This window comes from Rhinolophus hipposideros, assembly GCF_964194185.1.
Source record: "Rhinolophus hipposideros genome assembly, chromosome: 2".
Classification (NCBI taxonomy): domain Eukaryota; kingdom Metazoa; phylum Chordata; class Mammalia; order Chiroptera; family Rhinolophidae; genus Rhinolophus; species Rhinolophus hipposideros.
The window spans coordinates 42467959-42476114 of record NC_138048.1 but is presented as its reverse complement, the minus strand read 5'-3'; the positions used below and the strand labels follow the sequence as shown (position 1 = coordinate 42476114).

Genomic DNA, 8156 nt, shown 5'->3' with positions numbered 1-8156 from the left:
TGGCTTTCAAACTCGATAGCAATATGTACACTTTACTGGACTTCAACTGTAACACTTGATGCAATAATTTTCTGGATTCTGAGAACCTCATACCTATGTTCCTCAAAAGATATGTCTAATAGTATTTATCAGGTCAAGGCCTTGCACATTTTTTTTCACCAGGGCCGACTTATTTTGCTTAGGTTTTTGATTAGAGAAAGATGCTCTAACCAAAGCCAGGCATCTGTGTGCTTCCTTGTAAAAATCCAGTTTTAGCAATAACCCTGCAAAAGTCAGTTTAGCAAGACCACCCTCCACCTCCAGCTCCATATCTAATCACTCCGGATGTATGATCAGGTTCCTGATCTTCCACCCACCCTCTGGTGATGTCTGATCACTCTGGCCTGTCTTCAGCAAGAATCCAGTTAGGTTGGTTTAGCCAGATTCCCCTCCTCCCCCAGGGCCCTTACCCCTAAGGTTTCCTTAGTAATTTTCCATACACTGACCCCCACCCTGCTCCTTGGCTAAAATTTCCACCTGCCCATTCCGTATTTGGAGTCCAGCCCAATGGCTCTCCCACTGGAAAATTCTAGCACAGTGGTCCCTATACCTATCCTGATGGTCCTGACTAGTCTGCCCAACCATCTTTATAAAAAGTACCAAAAATGTTTCCTATAATGCAAGTTGTATCCAAGGAAGCGTAGGATAAAGCTCCAAGGACGTGACGTAATAATCTATTGGAAACTATACGTCAAATGCGTGTCCTATAAAAAGTTTTCAAATTGCAAACGCAGTACATTCTTTGTACGGATGCTACTTTTGGTCAAGTCCCTTATTCTGTGATGTAATTGATAGCCGTTTCCTAACAACTGCATTTTTTTGGCAATTTTTTTTTTTTTTTTTAATAGAGAAAGGGTTTTCTTTTTTCCATCTTAGCCGTTTTGAGGAATCCTTTTTAGGAATCGTCCCTGAGCTTCCTGCTGGCCTTGTGCCTTCCTTTTCCCCCTATGCCTGAGGACTGGACCAACAAACCCTTGGTAGGAAGAATTTGGCTCTGGGGAGTGCTATGTTGAGTGACAAATGGATGAGGGTGAAGGTTTTATTGCACATCTGAACCGCATTTAATTTTCCGTGTTGCTTTATTTGTTCTCTAGCCCTCAGGATATTGCATCCTGGGCTCCAGTGGGGTCGTTGGTACTTCAGGCGTTCAGGAACACGATCTGCTTTTCCCGTTAGGATAATGTCCACATCGGTGTTAAGGGCGACTTACTTCGAACTGGTTTACGGAGCATTTTCCCAACCCTCCCGAACGAACAAAATTTCCCTCTGAGCGCTGGCCTCGCTTCAGCGGCCTCTGGTGACCTCCGAGCTTGGCAACGTGCGCCGCGCTCCGCAGGAATCAAGCCTGAGCCAGGGTGGCCTTTCAGCCACCGCCTCGCCGGACCCCCTCGCCCGCTGTCCCTCCCACCGCCCTGGTTCCAGTTTCCACACCGCGGCCTCAGCCGTCTGCGACAGTGACACCACCTCCTCCCCTCCCGCGGCTCCCCCGCGAGCTCGCCGCGCCAGACAGCGGGTAACCGCCGCCTCCGCTGGGGCATCCCGGCTCCATAGGCCTAGCGCGCTCCAGGCACCTGCCTCTCACTGGTCACCGCGGCTGCCCCTCTCCCCGCGGCCCCCTCAGCAATTGGTCCCAGGCCGCCCTTCGTCATCCTCGGCCTCTCGTCGAATCCCGCCTCCCTCGCCGGGTCATTTAAGTTTATCGCAAATAAATAAATAAAGGAGGAAATAGAAATGCGTAGAAAGTAAAAGCAGTCGGGAAGGGGGCGGGGGCGTGGAGGAAAAAAAGGGGAGGAGGAGCGGAGGAGGAGACAACCAAACCTGATCGTATCTGTATTGTCCAATCATAGCTCATTCCAGTCCGGTCTGACGGGCTCTCTCAACCAATAGCTTCCCGCCTCTAGGATCACTGAACAACGAGAAACCACTGACCTCTCCAGACTGGGCGATATGCGGGGGTTGGGGGGTGATGGAGTGGGAAGAGTGTTGACCAATCGCCTGTTCACAGTTCTCTGAGCGAAGTTTCGGCGCCCCAATAACTGTTTGAGATAGCGGATTGGGCCTCTGGTAGCCCAATCGAAGGCGGAAGAGATGAGGGAAGAGGAAGACGGGGGCGGGGACATGGGAGGGGAGGAGGAAGAGTGCATTTTGTTTATGGGCGGCAACCTCACGAGGAGCGTCCCATTCTTATAGGCTCACTGAAGCCAAGAATGGCATAAGAGCAACCCAATAGTGGGGAAAGACAGAGGGTTCGCGGCGTGAAGCGCCCAATGTGGACCTTCTACCGAAGAAGTAAGGGCGGGGGAAGTTTAGGAGTTGAGGAAAGAAGATTAAAGAGCGCGAGGAGGTAACGCCAAAAACTCTAATTTGTTGTAGGGCGGGCGGGAGGGGTGTGTGCGTGCCGAGGGGGATGAGGCGTCTGCGAGGCGCTCGGAGTGGGGGGCGGCGGGACGAGAAAGGAGGGGAGCAGGGTGAGGCTGGGGAAGCGAGTTTGAGAGGCGAGCCCGCGGGCTGTCGGCCGGCCGAGCGCGCGCCCCTGCGCCCCGCCCCGCTCGCGCCTCCTCTCCCCGGGCGCCCCTCCTCGCGCCCGGCGGCGACTACGTCCTCACCCGACCTGGCTGGGAGGGAGGGAGCGCGGGAGGGTCTCGCGTCCCCGGAGCGGGCGGGGCGTCCTGCAGCTGGAAACGTGTCTTTACCTACTTCTCTCTACTCCCTGCGCCTGGAGCTGCCGCTTCCAAGAAGAGGAGCTGAGGGGGACTAGCCTGGGCTCTGGAGCTGCTAGAGGCGCCCGCTTGTCTTCCGCCCCCCTCTCTCCTGGCCCTCCCCTGCTTGCCTTGGCTCTCGCGGTCTCTGGAGCGTCTTCAGAGAACTGGGGGGCGGGAGGTGTCCTGGCCCCAGAGCCGCCGGACGCCCCCGCCAGACCTCGGAGCTGCCCCCGCCTGCTTCGCTGCTTCGACTAGAGAGGAGGGGGCTTGGGAAAGGAAGACACCTTCTTTCTCTCTTCTTAGCACCTTTGGAAACATTGAAAAATGGTTACGCGTTTCAGTAGCTGAGATAAAACGATTGGAAGGGTTTTGAAAGTTTAACAGAATTGCACTCTCACATTGTTCAATGCATTCCTCTCTGGCTTTGTGGTCCTCTCCCACCCCCCTCCCCACGCCCCCAGCTCCCTGAATCTGTGCATCCTCTTGAAGGATGTTGAAAAGGCAGGAGGCAGGGATTTCCCCCAAAGTTCTATTGATAAACACACTTGCACAAGCATATGCTAGGTACACACATAAACTCTACACATTAGCTAAAAACACAATATGGCGTAAAGCTACACTACCCAGCGCTGTTATCCACTGATCTAACACAACCCAGTTGAATGGGGTCAGTAGCAGGATAACAGTTCTCCAATAAAAATCTGAATGGAACAGAAAGTAATTTGGTCGCATATGGGTTAAGTGCTGTTAACTTTCTAGACACGTGAAAATTGTCTTCATGACTTACCATTAAAAATACCAAAATATTGCCAGAGTTTAGAGTTTTCTCATCCCGTGGTCCTGTGTAAATTCCAGCTGATAAAATTAGCAGAGGCACGCATTGCCCCAATGTTTTCAAATGAACTTAAATCTAAAATTACTATAGTAACTTGAAAATTTTGAAACGTAAGTTATGACGACCATTTTGTAAATCAATTCTATAGCTGTAAATACTAAATTTAAATGATAATCAGTTATTGACAAATTCATGAATTTCCTACCTGTTGCCTCTAACCCCAAGTAACCTTTGTTGTCACCTGGGACTAGTTAAGATACACCCCCATCCCACACATGGAAATTTGACCATTCCAGATTTGTCTATTTTATGCATTTATGCTTTACAACTAGGTGTTTTTATGTTTCTAGGAAAAGAACAACGAAAAACCTAAAACAGTTGCATTGATTTTTCATGAATTTGTTTGCTCTTTCTCATTCTTATTCAGAATGTATCAAAGTTGTCCTTGCACATGTCGCGCATGGTATCACTGTGCCCTCAGGAATAGTCTTCTCAAGAAAGCTTTTGGAATTGTCCTTGAAGAATTGCTGATGTTACTCATTGTTCAGTGCTCAAGGTTTAATTCCTAAAATGGGGATTGTGAGTTCCATTGAACTCAGTTTTGGAGCACTTTACGCTTGAGGATATATGGTGCTTAAATAAACAGCTGAGAAGAAAAGTGAGTTTTTTAGAAATTTATTAGCTGCTCAGTGAGTCCAGCAGTTGGGATATTTTTGGTTTTGTGATTTCAGATCTAGACCAGTGGAATATAGGCCTTTTGTATATGAAGATCAGGTGACACGTTCACTGGCTACCAGCCTTCAAAGCGAAACACCCTTTCATGGTGAGGTCCTGATTTTAACCGACTGAAAAAAGAAGTTTAAGACTAAAAATGGTCAGATTTTATCCATTTCCAGGAACAAGTCCTTATGCTTACCTGTCTAGACCAGTTAAGATGCCAGTATTTTAGGATTATAGATACTACACCAAGAAAATACCAGTGTACACTGATTAGCTACTAAAAGACAATATGTGTTTAAGACTAGTAGAGGAAGAACTTTCACGGAAGAGTTATAATTTGGAATGCGTGTGTATGTTTAGAACTACTTATTGATATGTAGCTAGTTTCCTATGTAGTTAGGTCAGAAAGTTTTTGAGACCCACAAATACTCAACTACTCTTGCTGTCAAATTAATGCGATTTGACTGCTTGATACAGGAATAAAAATCTAAGAAAAAAGCCACTTTAAATGAATTGTCTGTATCTCAGTAGTGAAAGTCTTCAGAAGACTTTCTCACCAAATTGGACTTCCTAGAAAAAGGCTAGGCTACACTGAATAATTAGGCCAGTTTAGAAGAGCAATAAAAGATAGGACTAAGTTCCTGTAAAGGATGTAAAATTTATAAATGAATTACAAATTATTCCAAATATTTTAGAATGAGTGGTAGGGAGAGACTACTTTAAAACATTTAGAATACAAAAGTGGAGCTTGATGGGCTCTGCTTTATTCTCTGAAATAATCATGTTTTTCTGAAATGGATGTTTAAATTCAAGAACTTGTTCTAGACAGTTTTATAGACACTTGGGAAGTAACAGTGAACAAGGAATAAAATTACCTGCCCTGGTAGAGTTTATATTTTAATGTCACACGTGTGCTTCAGATTGTTAGAAGAGATTTTTGGATGGAATTTTAAAACCCAGCTGTTTTCTCATTTTAGGGAATACATTTTGAAAGAGCTTACAGAGTTTGAGGGGCAGGGAGGTGTTTACCAATTGCCAATGATAAGAAAGGAAGAGCTTACTTTATTTCTTATTTTTACTCTTTGTTACTGTCATGAAACATTCTCCATAAGTTAGAGTAGGTCTTTTTTAAAAACAAAATAGGGGTTTTATTTTATTTTTGTTTTCCCCATAATTTTAAGCATGACTTTGAAATAAAATGTTACTCTATAGTAAAAAAAAAAAATCTGTCTTGAAATTCACTACAATTCCTATGGAGCTTTTGTTAGCAAATTGTGGTAAAACATGAGCGAGAATATCTTAAATTTTTTTAGTTAGAACTTGATTTAGGAATAGATCTGAAAATCAAGTGCCTAAATCTTTTTCAGTTGTGGTTTTATCAAGAGAAGATAGAAATTTGTTGTAATTAATTTATAGGTGACATTAAAGAGAGGAAAAAAAAGAGAGGCCTGCAAAAAAATGCTTTGTTATTTAAACCTTTCTTTCAAACTACAAAAGCATTTGATTGGCACTTCTCTGATTTAATAGACCATTTGTAATGCAAGAGGAACATTACAGAAGATTTTAGCATTACTTTAAATCTAATCATTTAGTCTGTAGGTGTAAAAATCCTAGGTTGCTAACAGAAGGAAACTTGGTGCCTGGTTAAGGGAGTATATGATTTAATGCTGAGTTTGTTGCTTCAAATAGTGGGTGTCTCACCTTTCCAAAACTTAATTCATAGTTCTCAAATAACAAGTTCTGATTTTTGTTATTTTTCTGTCATGGTGAGTCTTATTTTGTTAGCCATATACACGTTCAGTTCTTAAGTAGGATAACTTTTTTTACACAATCCCTGCACCACGGGTCTTCCTGTCCCCTGCTCTGAAGGGCTTGTATTTCTTTACCTACATTAGATCTTTATTTATGCTAATTTGTAGCATAATCACCTCTTCCAGAAAGGGTACATATTAATGCACTTTAGAGAACATTAAAGTTGCCTCTGGCTATTTGTATACAGAACTGCCAGCATCTGAAAGCTATAAATAGGAAGATTTAGGAAGAAAAGCAGAGGCTGTAACTAATGGAATATATTGTTTTAGCTGAAGTCTTTATTTTAAAGAGCAAAGTGGAAGAATAGTAAAATGTTAAAAACTGAGAACTTTTCCTAATTCTGGTGAGGATGCTTAATCTACATGTGTTTATATGCACAGATATTATATATGTGTATATATATATATACACACATATATATATATACATATATATATAATATATGCAGTTTTTTAATAAAGACATATTTCAGTACTGGATTAAATAATCCCAGTCCTGCCTGTGGTCTTCGACATGGAAGGCATTCAAAGTTCCCAGGTGATTTTAACTAAATCTTTTAGTTACTAAAACTTTGAGCAACATAGAAACACAAGCTAATTAAATCTTTGTAAATTTTGTAATAATTTTATATTCAAAAATAATTTGGAAGATTTTTAAAAGTATTATTCCCAAGCAGCCCATAAAATGAATGAAATCTACAGTGAAGAGTTCTTCTAACCCTGGATCCACATAATAAGATAGTTGAGAGTTTCAAAAAGACATATTCATAGGGCAGAAGATAAAATCTTGACATCTGTCAAATTTTTATAATAACAAAATAAGCATGACTAATTCTATTAATATTCATATTTGTAAGGTAAGTGTAAGTATGTGTACAGTGCATTTTTAGTCAAAATTTGGGGTGTTATTGGCTAGACACAGTCATTTCTTTGCCAGAGATACTAGGCTGTGTGAGGGCTAACCATCTGTCAAGTGATAGAGACAAAGAAAGGTTTAATATCCTATTCTGAAATTTCCACAGACTTGTTTTGAATTGTATTGTCATTTTGTTTTGGCCTTCATACTCTGTGTTGAATATGCATTGGGTCAGTCACCCCACTTTGTTTTATGAACAAACTATTCAAGGTCTGGATAAGGTTATCGTCACAGCTGATACGATCTAGAGGCAAGATAAAATATGTTTTGATTTTGCTTTCATGTAATGATCAAAAACTCACAAGTGGGCCACCCACCAGCAGTTATACAAAAGAGTTCAAGCATACTTATTTTCACCCACCCATTCTGAATTTTGGGTGTCTTAATTCTTTTGCTTTATAATTCAAGCCTAGTATATAAAACCCATTTCCTGAGCTGTTTGGGGATGGGGGGAAAGTATCAACAAGAATCCAGATTGCCTGTTTTAGGTACAATATGGTGTGATGTGAAACTGAAACAGCAGATTGGTGAGAAACTTTAGTTTCAAACAAATATAAACTAGTTTGTTCAGTTAAGTCATACACAAAACAGTAGTGTCTATTGACAGGGCAACATTTTTTTTTTTCCTCAGTAATTTCCACACCATGAGGTCACTGTGGTTCTTTGGGCCAGTAGTCTATTTCCAAGGCATCATATAGGAAAAAGAAGCCCTGATATTGCTGATTGTAATGATATACTTGGATATGGCAGGTTGAGAAATTATTTATAGCAATGCTAATTATATCAATAAAAATAGAAATATTAATGCTGTGAGTGTCAAAATGCATTCCTGACAGTATGAGGTAAACAGAACTATAGTCAAACAAAGCAGCCAGCCTGTCTCTACTGTCAGCTCATGAATATGCACTTCAGGAAAAATATACGCATATTATAGAGAATTGGGTGTACTGATTTAATCTTTTTCAATTACTTTTGACTTTTTAAAAAAGATGTCCTTTATTTCTAATTCACATGGTATTAAAATGACTTGGATTTTTAGTTTTGAAATTCTTGGTACCTGTTTTCTTATAGTCATTAGTGAATTCCTAGAGATTTATTTATAGTTAAGCGCTCTAACAATTTAAAAAACCGAG

General features: G+C 41.8%; 1 protein-coding gene across 12 annotated transcripts in view; it reads left to right on the top strand.

The window, feature by feature from the left end:
* The first annotated feature begins 2233 nt into the window (after positions 1-2233).
* The window catches only part of ZBTB20 (zinc finger and BTB domain containing 20), a 755798-nt gene continuing 749875 nt past the window's right edge, over positions 2234-8156 (top strand). For 8 of the 12 annotated variants that reach the window (XM_081027932.1, XM_081027908.1, XM_081027921.1 and 5 more), the window contains exon 1: positions 2302-2383. The gene's annotated coding sequence lies outside the window, so the exon portion shown is untranslated. Of the gene's footprint in view, positions 2384-8156 lie in introns of all 12 variants that reach the window. The other 4 variants (XM_081027923.1, XM_081027918.1, XM_081027951.1 and 1 more) reach the window with 2 other exon arrangements.